The sequence below is a fragment of the Pelophylax lessonae genome (genome assembly GCF_965119305.1).
Source record: "Pelophylax lessonae genome assembly, chromosome: 1".
NCBI classification, from domain to species: domain Eukaryota; kingdom Metazoa; phylum Chordata; class Amphibia; order Anura; family Ranidae; genus Pelophylax; species Pelophylax lessonae.
The window spans coordinates 333,387,023-333,405,247 of NC_138768.1; the positions used below are offsets into that span (position 1 = coordinate 333,387,023).

General features: G+C 43.8%; 1 protein-coding gene across 1 annotated transcript in view; it reads left to right on the top strand.

Moving 5' to 3' along the window:
* CDC42SE2 (CDC42 small effector 2) overlaps positions 1 to 18,225 on the top strand; it is a 187,935-nt gene that overhangs the window by 91,962 nt on the left and 77,748 nt on the right. The gene's annotated exons all lie outside the window — the stretch shown is intronic.

The window sequence follows — 18,225 nt, forward strand, 5'->3', positions numbered from 1 at the left end:
AGTGGAAAAGCAAACCGTACCGAACTGTTCCAACACCGTACCATGCAGTGGAAAACCAAACCAGGCCAAGCAGGGCCAAGTGGAGCCGAGCCTGTACTTGCAGTGGAAAAGTGCCATATGTGAACTCTAAAGCTGGCCATAGTTGGAGGGATTTTCTTTCCAGCAAACAGTTAGTGCCGGTTCACACATATGCGATGGGGGAACCCTGCAAATCAACTGTGGGTTCCCGCATCGCACTCAACTTTCAGGTAGTTCACACTGCCATATGCAAATCGCTGGGGGTGTCGATACAAAGTTAACGACACCCCCAGATCAGTTTGCATATCGCAGCGCGAACTGTCATATCGGACATGAATTGGATCGCATCAGTGTGAACACCCATGCGATCCCAAACTGGTGCGGACTAAAAAGTGTCCAGTGCGCATTTGGTCCAACTGCGATGCAAATTCAGCCATACAATCTGTATGGCTGAATTCGCAACGCACAGACATCGCATGTGATTTGCAGAGCAGTGAGGTGCAAATCCCATGCGATGTCTGACCCGGGACTTATTTTTGATGAGGGGAATCCCTCCTGTGGAGCCTTTGTGTTCTCCCGGCAGGGTGGGGGGGGACCCGTCCCTGCCAGGAGAACACAGATTGTTGCTAGCGGTTAAAATAGCTGCTATAAATAACTGCATGTAAAATCCGACAGGCTGGTTGTACCCAAGTTGATTGATAGATCAACTTGGGTACATTCAGCCCTCCCATACACGTTCGGACTCTCAGCAAGTCCCTGCTGTGGCCGTCTATGGCTGACTTGACTTAACAACAAATTTCTCTTGGTTGCTCCCTTTTGGTCTGTTAAATATATCATTGTTCAACAAGTGCAAAAAATAGCTTTCTGTTCAGCCAGAAATCTTGTGAGCTCAGAATTTCCTGTACTCTCTACCTCTGGGCTGTTATCAGTTAGCATTGTTCCCTGTTATCTCTGGAGTACAAACGCCTCCCATGTTATGGTGAAAAAAAAAAAAAAATATTGGTTATTTAGTCCTAAAACACGTGGCAGTATTACCAGGTTAAAATAAATTAGAAAAACTGTGAATACATGAGAAAAAAATTGAAAAAGAAAACTAATGCAGTCACACCAAGGACTGGTAAGCTGCAATTCTATTAATTTTTGTTCTTGGGTTTAAAGTGTTACCAAACCCAGGACTCTGCATTTACTATATCTGGTGTCCCACAGTACTCAGAACATGGAAATGCAATTCTTTTAGTAATTATAAACTGCTAAATACCTTTTCTTATCAGCAGTATATAGCAGTCTTGTTTTTCATACTGCACTGGCTGTCCTATCAGGATGCAGGATCCCTAATCCTCTGTCTGGACAGTGCAGATTGGCCCTGTGCTGATTACATGCCCCCTCCCAAGAAAAAGAAAAACTCTAGCAATACACACAAAACTGAGCATTTGCAGCCTGACTTCAGTAACTCTGTTTTATCCGGACATGTTATGGGAACAATGCAAGAAGGGGAGGATCTGTGCATACAGGAACAGACAGTCTTTTTACACAATGCAGAGGGTTACCCCTTAGGTTCCACAGTGAGTATAACCAGCATGATTTACTGCATATACAGACTGATCTTTACTGTTGTGTGTTTAGTAACACTTTAAATATGCTTTAATTCACCTTAGATTCCCACTGCCTATGTAGGTTTTGTTGCTATGTAGCTTCATTAGAACCAGGTATGTGTGCTGAGTTAGACAGTCCCTATACAGTCAAATATGGTTATAGGTCAGATATTTCCAGCTGTCTAGTTATAGGACCCAGTCCCACTGCTTCTTGGTGGGTGGGTCTTAGTTCTTAAAGTTGTGCCCAGTCAAAAATTAACATTGTTTCTAAAGCGGTAGTATACTCAGCTTTTTCATTTTTACCTACAGGTAAGCCTATAATAAGGTTTACCTGTAAGTAAAATTATGTCCTAAACCTGCACAGTTTAGGAGATATTCAGCCTGCATGGAGCAGGACCTTCAGAGCGCCTTGTCGGCAAGTGAACTCCTGCGGGCATGCGCAGGAGTGATGTCATTGCAGCTCCGGCCACACACAGTGCCGGAGCCGCCGAACCCAGAACAGATGGCCAGGGAACATGTCAGCTCCCTCAGTGGTGTCCGGGCGACCGTATGAGGGCTTCGTTCTAAGGAAAGTATTTCATAATGTGCTAGTATGCGATGCATAGACGGGATACAACCTCTTTAAATAAATGAGGTATTTTAGCCTACTTAACCTTCCTAGCGGTATTTCCGAGCGTGACTCTGGGTTAGATTTTAGAGCCAAAAGCAGTAACCCCGAGCCACACTCTGGGTACCGCTAGGAAGATCGCTGGATCCTGGAAGAGGTTTTACTTACCTTTTCTCCGGGATCCAGCGAAGAATGCGGGCGGTATGCGGCGGCGGAGCTTCCTCCCGATCGTCTGCGAGGCCCGGCTTACGTCTCCGGCGACGTGACGTCCGCCGGGGGGTGGAACCGGCGGCAAATTCAAATGTAAAACACACCAAACACACTGATACCGTTCAAAATAAAATCACATTACATTGCCCCCCAGTGCCTTTTCCTGCAGTTTTACTGTACTTTTTATGTAAAATGTATGTGATATATATATATATATATATATAATATATATATATATATATATATATATATATATGTGTGTGTGTATATACGTAATTCTTGTGAATGAGCAGCCCAAACCAACTGTGTGTGTGTGTGTGTATATGTATATGTATATATATATATATATATATATATATATATATATATATATATATATATAAATATATAATATATATTTAATAAATGTATACAGTTGGTTTGGGCTGCTCATTCACAAGAATTACAAGCAAAATAATGGTACCGCTTTCAGCACCTAAAATCCAAAAGAATCATACCGCCAGGGAGGTTAATGGCTTGCCCAAGCTTTCATACAAACTGGTTGACCCAATTACTGAGTGGGTGTTCATAATCTCTTCTTACCTGGAAGGTTGAACTGACGGTACATTTGCCCCATACCATCCTTGCTGTAGTCCATGGAAAAGGAACTGCAGTGCACAGGCACTTGTGACACAATTTTCAGCTAAGATAAGGCTGCTGAATCTGGCTGCAGCAGATTAAAAAAGAAAATGATTAAAGAGTGATTTAGTGAATTTTTCAGCTTCAGCACCATTGCAGTGTTTCCTGGATATCCGTAAATAATTTAGCAGTTTTACACTTTTATTTTATTTTTTAAGTTTCTGCATGTGCCAGTGTTTTATGTAAGATATATGTAATACTGTGCGATGTTTGTCTTTTATGTCCTACCATATCCACATGTTCAGAACCTGAGCAGCTGAGCAGCACCTGTGAATGCTCCTTTATGTCCATGTTTACTGATGCAGTCAGTTATATTTAGCCTATTTTGCAGAAGTGCTTCTGTTCTATTTCTGGGGTAATATTCACAATCTATCTCCTTTCAGCTCATCTGTAGTCAGACTGACTCCTGTTTAATACAGAAAAAATGTTTTTGGTCTGTGTCCATTAATACCCAACAGTTATGTCAGGAAAATACAATTTTAGCATATCTATCTGAATCCACATATTTAGAGAGTGTCCTGCCAAGGTGATATTTACTTTTACATCATTATATGGATAGGGATCGTGCCAGATAAACCTAGCAGGAACCCATTCTATCTTGTAGCACATCAGTGCCCAGTAGAAAATTGGTTTATTTAGGGAATGCTGTGGTGTGTGTGAAGCCACTCTGCCATAGATGAGACAGATCTGCCTTGTTCCATATTATATAGCAGTGATGGCGAACCTTGGCACCCCAAATGTTTTGGAACTACATTTCCCATGATGCTCAACTACACTGCAGAGTACAGAAGCATCATGGGAAATGTAGTCCCAAAACATCTGTGATGCCAAGATTTGCCAACACGGTTATATAGAAAGCTTAGAGGTGCATACAAGGAGCATAACCTACCTGATCACAACTTTAGTTTTCCATCTAGGGGTTGGCGTTCGTTCAGTAAACCTTTATTCTGGGAACCCTTGCTTCTGATGCAGGATGGAGACACCCAGATGTGGGCTCTTGTTCGTCCCTACTCAACTCTTGCACATTATTGTAATGCCCGTGATAGGCAATCCTACTAGTAAATAGTATAAATGGGCATAAAGTAGGAAGGGGCATGCCAGGGCCAGCAATCTTGGAGCTGGTTAATATTTCACATTACAGAGCCTTTTGGGGTTTAAGAGATCTAGGTTAGTGTACAGGGGACTGTGGGCAACTGTCAGCACCTGGCAGTCCTTGCTAAACGGTCTGTAATTTTGGAAATGTGTTTTCCTCTCCCACAGGTTCATAAGAAATTATTTATTTGGAGAAGATTTACACTGCAATGTGCACTCCATGAAATACTTTTGATTGGACAAACATTTTAAAAAGGAAGCCTGTTCTGAGAGGCTGCAATTGCAGATCTCCTTCCCCTTCCCTCAATATCTCCATATTGTAAAAGCTTTGGAGCGGTAGACACTATTTTTTCTGGAGCGCAGTTTGTAAAGTTCACTCAGTATAGCTGTGATTTGAGCTGTCAATGGACAGTTCAGGTCACAGGCACAATGTACAGAGCTATTTAGAGTGGCACTGCACCTTGTGTTTGCTGTGAACCAATCACAGCCAACACACAGTGTTTACAAACATTCAGTCCATTCACATATAGGCAATTCTGCCCGTGATCCCGAAACATTGTAAATCGCGGGATGCATGTGCGATTCCTTTGACTTCCTTTGAATTGCAATGGCACCCCAAACGCGTTGCGATTTTGCTGCAATTGTGCCGCAATTGTCACCTGACGAATCATGGTAAAATCGTGCAAACAGAATCACAGGACGCCTGTCACCCAAAATAAGTTCTTGTACTATTTTTTGGGCTACAGGCGTCTAGCGATTCTGTTTGCACGTTTCTACGGCAATTCGTTGGGCGACAATAACGGCAGAATCGCACCGGGTTTTGGGTGCCATTGCAAGTCATGGGAATTATACGGGCATCCCGCAACTTGCACTGGCTCGGGATGCCTATATGTGAACAGAGCCTAAGGGGAGCTTTGAATGTTTGTAAATACAGCAGGAAAGAGGATTCAGGCAGATCGAAGGTGACGGCTGACCATTGATTGGAGGATATTTTTTTTTTTTTTAAGATGTATGTGTATTTTTTAAATAAAATAAAAAAATGTGCTTGATTATTAACCCCAAAAGAGAACACTGTCTAAAAAAAATAATGCAAAATAATGTGGGTGTAGTGTTGTCTGAGTAGTTGTCAGTCAAACCATCACAGCTCTGAAAAATGGCTTGGTAGTGAATAGGTAGACTTTTACTTAAGTAGTAAAAATGCTTGCTGCCTGGCTTTCCCTGGCTTCCGTAGTTAGTCACTGACCCAGAAGTAGCATGCAAGGAGGAAAAGTCTGAGTGAGATTAGAACTGATCTGCATACCTTTTTCTGGATCCTTTTTTTTTTCTGGTCCTTCAATATTTTGAGAATACTGAAGACAGTGAATAAGACTGACAGCCAAGGAACTAACATTTTAAAAAGAAGGTATTAATTGCTGCCAACTTATTTCCTCTACAGGAATTGTTTAAACAATGTTAAGAAATCCTGCTTTGACTTAATCTGGCCATGCTGCCTACGCAAATCTGCCATTCCTAATAGATTGCGCACTTCATTCGCATAATACCAGGCCTCTGTCATGTCATTATAAGACTCGAGTTATGTGATATTTTGCAGCACATTATATGATCTTACATCAAAAGAGAAAACAAGGAGTTTTGTGCATTTTATACCGAATTTTCTGGTCAAATTATCTATTCTATTTGGGTATAGGAACTGTGATTTTGTCAGATTCCTAGCAAATATAATACTTTTTTAATATTACAGCCATTCTATCTGCAAGGTATTTAACAAGTTTTTATAATTAAAGTAAATCGATGGAGGTTACCATTAATGACCATAGACACCAATTGAGGCTTCAGTTAGTGACCAAAAAATACCAATTACCTACCTGCAATGCTGACCCTCTTACCTTAGTACATTGTGTCACTTACTTGGAACAGGTTTGCAGAGAGGTTCAGCATAACAGGCAGTTTGTTAAGCCGGCCATACATGGATTGAATTTTAATCTATGTATGTGCAGGTTGGTTGTACAGAAGTCAATCTGCTGATCAATTTCTGTACAACCGCCCTGCTGGAAAATGTCTGCTCGATCACTGCCGCTAGCTATAGTCGGCAGCGCTGATCAGTGTATTGTGCTGGTGGGGAAGGCTCCCCACTTTTAGGATACAAAGGCACATTGGGAGGTTTCCCCCAGTGACCTCAAATGTGTGGATGGGGGATTTGAATCATTTTCTTTTTTTTTTCAACACGCTGGTTGATCAAAAAAAAAAAAATGAATCACCTATGGTCTGCCTTCGCTAACTAGAGAGTCTGAGTTGGACAGATGTGGCATATATTCAGAGCATTACATACAGTGGAGCCATATAATGCACAGCGTAGTATACAGAGTTGAACGACGTAAAGTATCTATTATACAGCATAGTGTACAGTGGACCAGTGTGCAGCATTGTGTATAGCACAGTGTACAAGTGGAGTATGTAATGTACAGCATAGTTTACCACATAGAGAGATGTGAAGTATATCTTGTACTGCACAATGTACAGAGTGAAGTAGTATGAAATATATAATGTACAGCTCAGTATTTGGAGTAGAGCAGTGTCCACCAGTATACTGTGTGGCGAAGAGCACAGTGTAGAGATTGGAGTGTCAATAGAAACACAGTACATTCACAGGCAAGTAACACATGCATGTTTTAGGAGGCCTGTTTATGATGACAATGTAGGTCAGTTAAGGCTTGGCCCAGGTTTGCTATTATCACTCATCCACTTAATCATATTCTGTACTAATTGGGTTAAAATGAAATTGAAAAAAAAAAATGAAAAAAGCGAGAAGAAAAATGTTTCAGGAGTAAATAAATCAACTTTTGCGCTCCTCAGGAGAACCTAAAATCTCAGCAAGCCAGCAATTGCAAATGATTCCCACAATCAAACAAGACACAAAAAGATTTCAAGCTCTCCTTACCAACCAGTCTGAGACCAACTAAATTTACCTGTCCAACAGTATGCGTTAAAAAACAGGGGTTTCGTTGCACACATTTGCAAATACATGCGTAAGCCACAGAGCCCCGACAAGGCACCCCATTATATGTAGTCCTAAAGCACCGTACACACGCAACGATTATCGGCCGACCGATCGTCCGTCTTTTGTCCAGAGTGGTGTTTTGTTGGTTGGAATGTGCTCTAGACTGCACACGAATTTTCTCGCCCGACAAAATTCTACTTCAGAAGTGATGTTATGTGCTGGTTTGCTTTCTTTGTGTTCTTTCTTCTCTGAGCATGCCCAGTCTTGCTCATAAGATTTTTCCCTGTCGAAATCTGTACTGACTGCACGAATATCGGCCGTTATGTTGACGGCCAACAAAAATTTTATAGTCTGCACACCAGATTTTTTCCGGCCGAAAAGTCGGAGTCGTTTGTCAGAAGCATCATACTAACAAGCTGAAAATCTGCAGATCGGACGTTGGACGAAAATTCCCGGCCAATTTTCGACGCGTGTGTACGAGGCTTTACTCTAAATTCTGAGTCTACAACAATGAAAGCACATTTTAAATGGACAGGTGTTGAGCACCTATCAAAACCGAAATAAATTTCGCTGTTTTGGACATTCATTTATAGGTTGAGGAGTACACACATAAAAAGGAATACATTCAACGTGTAATGAAATGTTTGCTCTCAGCCTTTTCTAAGCTTGGAGTCTGCCATTGCAGCTGAACATGCTGACAATTTGGCTTTAATATTTTTGAGTCATTAGCACAGATCAAGTATGCAAAAAAAGGAGTTTTGCCTTTCCTCTGAGATTCTTAATATGCGTACCATGCTGGTATGATAGCCAGGCAACTAACATTTCCAGGTCAGCAATCATATCCCCGCTATTTATCTTAGAAAACATTTACTTTATCGCTCTCCCAGACACTTATCCCAGAAATGTTAAGCTGAACAGGGACTGTAGCGTCGACCCAATCTGTCATTTAAGCATATGACATAAAGCAAGCCAATTAAATGATTTTATTTCATTACATTATTCAGCATCATTATTTACAAAGCCTCTTTGTTGTCAGATTACAGCGTAATCTTGTCCTGAACTAAACCTTTTCATTCATTTTAATTCTCAAAAAAAAAATATTATTTTCCCTGTTTACTGTAATCATAAGCACTGCTGTTCCACGCCTAAATGTGATTTGTGAAGGAGTATTGGCTGAACATTATAACTAAATATTAACCATCCACCATAATAAACCTGGAATCAAAGAACATTCACTTTAATAAGATACAACTAACCTCATGCAGTTCAAAATGACCTATTAACAACCATTTCTCACTTCCAAGAGTGAAACTTATTTTTGGGTGTGATAAACAAAACTTTCCAGTTTTATTTCTCCATAAAATAAAGTACCGTATATACTCGAGTATAAGCCGACCCGAGTATAAGCCGAAGCCCCTACTTTTACCACAAAAAGATGGGAAAAATGATTGACTCTAGTATAAGCCTAGGGTGAGAATGCAGGGCAGTGGGCATGGTACAGGAGAATGCAGGGTGGCAGGCATGGTACAGGAGAATGCAGGGTGGCAGGCATGGTACAGGAGAATGCAGGGTGGCAGGCATGGTGCAGGAGAATGCAGGGTGGCTGGCATGGTAAAGGAGAATGCAGGGTGACTGACATGGTACAGGAGAATGCAGGGTGACTGACATGGTACAGGAGAATGCAGGGTGACTGACATGGTACAGGAGAATGCGGGGTGGCTGGCATGGTACAGGAGAATGCGGGGTGACTGGCATGGTACAGGAGAATGCGGGGTGACTGGCATGGTACAAGAGGATGCGGGGTGACTGACATGGTACAAGAGGATGCGGGGTGACTGACATGGTACAAGAGGATGCGGGGTGACTGACATGGTACAAGAGGATGCGGGGTGACTGACCTGGTACAGGAGAATGCGGGGTGACTGGCATGGTACAAGAGGATGCGGGGTTGTGGGCATACTACAGGAGATGCAGTGCTATGGGCATGGTACAGGTGGACCATGCCCGCAGCACTGCATCCCTTGTAGTATGCCCGCGGCCCTGCATAATGGCAGGTAGTGCAGCTGTTTCACTTACCTGTTCCAGAGGCGCCTTCATTTTAAAAATGGCGCCGCCCGGCGCCGACACGTCTTTGCGCACGCGCCGCCGCCGCTCGTATACGTTTGGCTATTCCCGGCTTGTCCCGAGCGGCGGCGGCGCGTGCGCGGCGACATGTATGCGCCGGGCAGCGCCATTTTTAAAGCTTAAGCACGTCGGAGCGGCCAGGGACTTTTTTTTTTCTTGACTCGAGTATAAGCCGAGGGGGGCGTTTTCAGCGCAAAAAAATGTGCTGAAAAACTCGGCTTATACTCGAGTATATACGGTATCCTAATTCATAGACTTTGAAGGCATTCTCCAATAGATACATGTATTTTGAAGCTCATGGTTTAGAGAACCTTTGTGTCAGCTCTCCTGGCAAGCTATCTATATTCAATGAATTCTTTCACCAGGTGTCAAAAAATGTTAAAAAGGAACTTCACCCAGTTGTGTAAAAATTAAATCATCAACCACAAATGCCATAGCTGCCAAGAAGTCCACCGCTGTCTTGCCACAGCAGATCTTTCTCAGGTCTTCGGATGTTTGTTGCGGACACCTTGGCTTCTGGAGTTGGCTGTCATTCCTGATGACTCTCACCCAGCTTCCCATTGAGTATGAGATAGATTGAGGGGTGCAGGGACACTGATCCTAAGGCCTTGTGGGATGTGCACAGGTATCCTAGGTGGCTGTGGGCAGGGGTAGTTGTTTGGTTGGTTTTGGGCCAAGACAACTTCATTTTTCATGGCAAACGAGGACGTTGGAGCAGGAACTGTCAAAGGTACTGACACCCCCCCCCCCCCCTTCACAAAAACAAGCTGCAATGGGGGCAACCTTTTGGTGCAGTTATTGTGAATTTGTTTTGATACCAACCTCCTATAACCCCTTGCGAAGTACTTCTCAGACAGGAAGAGGAAGGGACTACAGATAGCAGTGTAATCCATTCACCAGTCAAGGCGCATGCTTTGCAATATGCAATTCAATGGGAACGTTTTTAAAGTTGACTTGATGTTATAATAAATGTTTCAGCCAATACCCATATCCCTACCTCGGAATTTACTGTAATTAGAAACGCAGAGCTCTGGTCAGATGTTGGCTAGCTGGCAGAAATACAGTGCCCTAACATTGTTTACAGGGCTTTCCCACGCCAAGAGGGTGCAGTAGCTTCAAGGACTTCTATAGGGCTGCCAGTTGATGTACAGAAGTTTGCAGATGCCTAGTATTTGTTCCAATCAGGGCCGCTGATAGGGGGGACCACCAGCCCTCTTGTAGGGGGCCCGAGCACACAGGGGGGGCCACACAGAGAGGGGGGATTAGTGATGGACAACAAATACAGAAATCTTCCTCCAGCACCTGAATCTGATCTGTCCCTCTCCCTGCTATCAGCTTTTATCTGTTGAGAAAGAGACAGTCGTCCCTCACTAATCCCCCTCCCTTGTGTGCCCCCCCCCCTCCCAGCACTTATCTCTGCTCAGGAGTTTATTTGTAAATTGTAACTTGTTTCTCTCTCTCTGTCTCTCTGATCACTGAGCTCCAACTGCCCAGCCTGTATATTTTTCTCATCTCATCTTCTTTTTTATTTAACATAGTTTTTTTTTAGATTTAGCAGCAATTATGCGAGTTATGTTATATTTGTGTTTTGATAATAGTGATTTTGTTGTAATTTTACCTAAATATATCTTTAATATTTTCTTGAGGGGGCCCTGCCAGGTAGTCTGTATGGGGCCCCGGGATTTCTAACAGCTGCCCTGGTTCCAATACTACATTCAGTTGACTCCTGGAGAAATCTGAACCATTGTGGATCTGCTGTCTTTCCCAATACAAATAACTTAATGGAGGCTTGCAATTATACTTACACAAAGTGTAGGGAAAGGCCTTTGCTGAAATATTTAAGATAATTTAGTTCCAGTGTAAGCTCCAGTTTACTGAAAACCAGGAGGTGGGAGCTTAAAGTGTCTGAAAGCAGGGAAACATATTTCAAGATAGCAGTATAGGTATGTGCAGAGCACCTGCTGAGGCCTACTTTGCAACACTTAGTTCATATTCAACATCCTCCAAATGTGACAGATATACTCCAACTCCTACAAGGTGGATGGAGAAATGTATTTTATTATGAGATTCTTCTCTTGTCCGGAAGAGTAATGCTTGTTGATAAATGTTGCGCAATTTCTGTAAACCCGGTAGAGAACACCTATAAATCACTCATTAAATGAGAAGAATTCTATGTTACTAGCTGTAAGTTATGTGCTTTATCCCATAAAGCAGTGATATGTCTTTCCACTAGTATTACACAAGAGATGAGTGAAACATTTGTGCACAGGACAATTAGAGCTGGCTAATTTTTGGCTGGAAAGTGGAAATAATAGTCAGAACACAATATAATAACAGCAGGGGAGATCGTTCTACTACTATCGCATAGTTATTACAGCGGCTCCTCCTGAGCTGTTACTTTTTTGCATTCTGCCCTGCTGGGTTCAATGAAAAAAAAAAAAAAAACTACTAGTGTGCACGAGGCTTTAGTATGTTTGCACTTAGTTTTCTTTAAAGGGTAACTCCACTTTCGTGGGGAAAAAAATAGCAAATAAAAAAGATAGCGTATACAATTGCCACACAAGTCCATAATGTAATTGAATGTTATTGAAAATGACCTTTTCCTTTCAATCTGCAGTCGCTGTAATTTTCTGAAAATGCAATGTAATATGGCTACCTGGAGGTGTTCTGTACACACCCCAGAAACCTCACTTCTTGCTTGTGTGATTGGCTCACCATTTTTCTCAGAAGTCTGCACTAAGTTACAAGTCAGATTTTGGGCATCTTTTATAACAAAAAATGTAATTTTCGGTAAGATACTCCCAATAGGAACACGCCTAAAGGGATGCAGGGCCAGCAGATATCCTCCCAAGTGCCCTGCAGCTGCACAGCTGATTGGTAATTATGAAACTACTCCCATTAGACCCACTCAGCACAGAGGAACAAGCAGTGATTTCTTCAGAATAACAAAAGGTAGGAATCTTCAACAAAGGTTGTTGTAATCCTTGCAAGGTACATAGTTCACCCAGAGGGGAATGTTTTTTTTTCCTCAACATAAGTGGAGTTGCGCTTTAAATTCTTCTGCAAAGTCCTACAAGTACCTAATGATCCTACAAGTGAGGTCCATCTAATGCAACTTCCTATGATGGTGTGGCAACAATGCTGCACTGCTCCTGTATTCAGTGTTACTCTCATTTAGACACTGCCTGCTTACACTACAGCGGGATAAAGTGTTGCAGGGGGCATTGCTATCAGAATTGTCACCGCTGATTCCCAGTCCAACTTGTCAACCAGCGTCCAGCCACACCTAGTCATGCCCACTGTTCTCTGGATTGACAGCACTCCTTCTGTTGCTAGAACCCTCTTGCTGTGAGCTGCAGTGTCTGGGAGGGAGAGCTTATGAGACAAATGAATGAGAATTTGGTTCAGTCATAGAGGCATTTTTGTTCACTATGTTCAGTCTTGTGCCTCACATACTTACTGGGTTTGTTTTTTTTATAGACTGCCATTCAGGAGCCTGTGATATATTAAATGATAAACTAACATTTTCGCTAAAACTGAATAGTACCTCTTTAAGAGGTTGGGAAAGAATGTACTGAAAGGTATAACCTAACATATGGTAACAAATGCAGGCTAGGTTTTAGACAAGTAGACCGTATGGCTCCTTGCGTAGCTGGGGCAGTATGTGAGTTGTGTGTAATAGGTGATATGTAAATAGGTATCACAAAGATTGCTTGTGTAATTGATAAGGGCAGCACTTCTCTGCCTGACACTTTAGATAGAGCTGTCAGAATGAATTGCTTGTTGAGTTCTGTACATCAGGCTCACAGCCCTGGAGAAACAACATCTGCGACACATAACTATGAGGTGCTGGAAAGCAGCAGACTGGAAGGAAAGCCTGGCATCTCCGAAGCGTGCCTTACCTAGAGAACAATAAGCTATGAAGTTGTCAGGCTGAGCATTTGGTTGAAATCCTCATTAATTTCATATCCGCATCCTCTAAAACATGGCACAGTTATGACTTCTCACTTACAAATACAGAAATTAACACCATCTGCGGCACGTTAACTTCTATTTCTACACTCGGCCATACATAGGAATGATTAAGGGTTTATGCGGTGCCCGCTGAAGGGCGATATGCGTTCAAATCAGTCCTCACAGGGCAGGTGAATGGCAGTGAGGAGATGTTAGGTCTGATTAAATCCTGTTAATGCCACAATCACATGAATTGCACGCAGTTGTGGGGCAGTTCAGGCACTACATAGACTTGCATAATTCCTGTTTGGTCATAGTAACGCCTGCTGAATGCGACATGCTGTTAAATTTTTGCTCTGAAACAAAGCATTGTGGTCACAGCATGTGTACAGCCCTGTGCAGCTGCATGTCGGTGTTCAGGTAGGTTATTGGATGGGGGGGAGGGCATGGCTGTCTTAACACAAGGCAAAAGGAGCAGCTGCTCCGGCCTAGTCATTGTTGTGGGGCCCAAAACAGCTGCCCCTTGAGCACGCATTTCCCCTTAAAAAAGTTGATAAGTGAATTTGGCTGTTAATCAGGAGATGAGGGCAGAATTGAATGTTGGGGGCGCTGGTGATTGGTTGGGTGTTATGTCTGCATCTTGTGCGTTAATTGGCCAGCTCGGTAAGGTAAACATTGCCTGGGGAGCGCGCCTGTCCCAGGCACAGTCCCACCAACTCCTCTCCCTCATTTCGTCCAACAAGCTACAGACTATCCGCTGAAGAACTTCTTGGATTCGATTGGGGGTCCCGTGTAATGAGGGGCGTAGTATGAGGATGGGGGTAGTATGTGGGAGGGGTCCTGTGTAATGATGGGGGGGGGGCAAGAAAATGTCCTAAAGCTGAAGTTTAGGTGTGATTGTTTTCTTGCATTGTTGCTTGGTCCAGTGTAGACTAATGAAAATATGCATGTCTCATACCTGACTGAACCTTGTAGAGCAGTGGTTCTTAACCTGGGTTCGATCGAACCCCAGGGGTTCGGTGAGTCGGTCTCGCGGGTTCGGCGGGGAGGGGGCAACGGGGCAATTGCTCCCCCCGAGGAAATATTACTGATTGTGAGGCCGAGCGCACCCCGGGAAATCAGAGCTGCGGTCGGGACAATTTACAGCCATTACACATAGACACTTGACGCTCCGCCCCCTGTACCTCCCCCAGCAGGTTTCCTGCCTATCTCCTGCAGGCTGCTTGCTGCTTGAGTGGGCGGGATGGGGATGTACCTGACCGCGGAGATTGCGCCCGCCTGGAAGAGGGAAGTGTGAGCAGCTGAGCAGAGGGAGCCGAGTGAATGTTCCTGGAGGAAGGCTCAGCTAGCTGTACATGGTGGATTCGTTTACAAGCACCTCTATGCTAAGTCTGCCGAGTTACTGCAGCTTAGCATAGAGGTGCTGTTAGCTGACAAATGGAAATGCATGTCCTTTTCAATAAAGCATTGTGAATGCCCCCTGGTGTGTGCCCTCCTGATACCCCATGGTATGACCTCCCAACACCTCCCCCCCAGTGTCTGCCCTCCTAACACCCCATGGTATGCCCTCCCAACACCTCCCCCCAGTGTGTTCCCTCTTGACACCCCATGGTATGTCCTCCCAACCCCCCCCCCAGTGTGTGCCCTCCTGATACCCCATGGTATGCCCTCCCAACACCTCCCCCCAGTGTGTGCCCTCCTGACACCCCATGTTTTAATGGTTTTGTTTTTTGTTCTTAATGGTTTTGTTCATTTTGTGCACCTATGTATAAATATATATCTAAATATATACCTATGTTTTGAATTTGAAAAAATCATATTTTATTTTTCCAATTAAGAAGGGTTCGGTGAATGCGCATATGAAACTGGTGGGGCTCAGTACCTCCAACAAGGTTAAGAACCACTGTTGTAGAAGCTGTAAATCACTGTAGTAATTGGCACCGCAACAGTGATAACAGCAGTCTTTCGGGGTCCAATGCTGAGGGGATGCTCTTCTGCATAGTAACTTTAGGGGGTTGCTCACTTGGCACTGAAGCCATTTAGAGCCTTGCATTTTATGCAATCTATATAAAGCGTTATCGTGATCTCCAAGTTGTCCAATCAGAAAATGCCTTGTATTCATTGACGAGGCACTCTCTGATTGTAGCAGTACCAAGCGAGAAACCTCCTGTTACACTGAACCCAAGAAGACTGTTAGTATAACTGTAGTAGTGGCAACTACCACAGTGATTTGCAGCTTAAAGGAGTTGTAAAGGCAGAAAGTTTTTTTTTTTTATCCTATTGCATTCTATGCATTAATATAAAAAGCCACCTGTGTGCAGCAGCCTCCCCAGCCCCCCTAATACTTACCTGAGCCCCATCTCTGTCCAGCGATGTCCACAAATCCCTCAGCCGTCCAGTAGTCTCCCTCCTGATTGGCTGAGAGACAGCCGTGGTTACATTGGTTCCTGTGGCTGTCAATCAAAGTCAGTTAGCCAATCAGAAGAGAGGGGGCAGGGCCAAATGGCAGTTCCGTGTCTGAATGGACACATGGAGCTGCAACTCAGCTCGGGTGCCCCCATAGCACACTGCTTGCTGTGGGGGCACTCCATAGGAGGGAGGGGCCAGGAGCAGTAAAGAGGTACCCGAGAAGAGAATCCAGGCTGCTCTGTGCAAAACGAATTGCACAGATGAGGTAAGTATAACATGTTTGTTTGTTTTTTTATTTTTTTTAAACAAGACTTTACAATCACTTTAAGCCCCCGTTCACACTGGGGCGATGCTACTTCGCACCGCGACCTCCGAGGTTGCGGTGCGAGCAGCGCGCCGCGACCTCGGAGCGGCCGCCACGGACTTCATAACATTGAAGTCTATGGCGGTCGCCTCCTGGTCGCCCCAAAGAAGCTCCGGATCCTTTTTCTGAGTTGGAGCGACTTGTGTCGCTCCTATCAGAATGGGTCCGCAGCTTCCCTATGGGAGGCGACCTGCGGCGACCTGTGAGGCGACCAGGTCGCCTCACAGGTCGCCCCAGTGTGAACGGGGGCTAAGGCTGATACACACGTGCCAAATATTGGCCGGTTCAACAGAAACCGCCTGACATTCAGTGTGCAGCAGCCTGTCGGACAGAAGCGGATCTAACGACCAGCAGTTATCAAACGGGCATGCTGGAAAACCAGCATCTGATCGGTGCTTGCAGCCAATGGCTGTGAGCACTGATCAGTGTGTTCTGGTAGGGGAGGGGGGCCATCCCCCTATCATAACACCATAGCTCAGTGGGGGAGATCTTTCAGTTAGTTTGGCGACCTTTTAGTTTTTTTTTTTTTCATTTAGCCTGCTGGGTGGAACAAAAAAAGAAAATGATCCCTGGCATTACACAGGGATCGGTCAGATATGACTTTTGTATTTTCTCATTATACCGTAACTATGCAAACAAAAAATGATCTCTAAACCTCGGCTTTAATGAGCAGTGTTTTATTCCAAAAATGACCCTTTTTTTCAGCCGCATCAGGATCAGATCGCACAGTGGTTCACACTTGTGCGATCCGATCCTGTGCGAACTGTAAGATCGCACTGCGATATGCGATCAAACTGGGGGTGTCGTTAACATTTAACTGACACCCCCTGCGTATCGCATATGGCAGTGTGAACTGCCAGATGTGCGGATGTGATGCGGGAACAGGCTGTGAATTCGCAGCCTTCCCGCATCGCACAACTGTGAACCGAGCCTCAAGGTAACATATTTTAGGCAGTTACAGCAACAGTTGTTGTTTTGTTTTTTGTTTTTTTTCTTTTGGGATAAAGGTTTTACCTAAAACAAAAGCTGATCAATGTTAGCAGTGGTGAATGGTTTGTCTCATCCCTGTAACTTTTACATTCTGCTGAAAAGCTTGTTCTTTTGAAAAACAACAGACCTACTGGCTGGATCACTAGATGAAAATTAAAATAAAAGAAAGCGAATTGCATCGAAGAATTGGTAATCTGCAGTATAACAAAATGTTTGCTTTTGGTATATAATACTACTTGACGACCGCCTAACTGGGAAAATATGTCAGTACTTTGACGTTAAATAACGGGATTATGGCTGCAGCTAGATGCCATAACCCCGGCATTTTCTTTTCCCTTAGACACTGGTGTTTCAGATAAAAGCGTGTTCACGGGATTACTTTTAGAAGCGGCGGGAGCTGCTCAGTAACCATCGCTGAGCCCAGGAACCATCCGACTCCTGCAGTGTCTTGCCATAGAGATTTTTCTCTGCTCTTTTGCTTTTAAGGGTAGGGAAGAGATTTTTGGTCTTTTTAGGCCCCAGATCTCTCCATCAAGAGGACCTTTCATACTGTATTGTTTTTGCAAGGAATGTTTACATTCCTTGCAAAAGCAATAAATGATCAAAAATGTTTGATCCAAAAATTAAAAGTCAGTAGCTACACATACTGTAGCTGGTGACTTTTAACCACTTCCCACAAACTGACGTACCTGTACGTTTGCTTGAAGAAGTGGTTGTACCAGGGTGATGCCTGCAGCTACAGGCATCACGCCAGTACAATTTTTTAGACCTGGCGGTTGGCTTTTTTTAATAACAACTGATGTGGCTCATCCGTTATCATATGGAGTGGGAGGAAAGGTTCGCACCCGTTTCCCCCCCCCTTCCACCTCTCTGCCCAGGTCTCCCTTCCCATCGGGAGACCCAGGCGAGCTGACCAGCCAGCGACCATGTCCGCTGGCTGGTCAGAGTCCCGAACAAAGCCTTACACCTCCTCTGTAATTCCAAACTGGTAACCGTTAAATTGTTTTAAAGCATCACCTATGTAGATTTTTAAGTACCGTAGGTCGCCGCAATTTTAAACCGTAACATGTTGGGTATCTATTTACTCGGTGTGACATCATCTTTCACAATATACAAAAAAATTGGGCTAAGTTTACTGTTTCATTTTTTTTTTAATTCTGTAAAGTGTAATTTTCCCTCAAAAAAATTG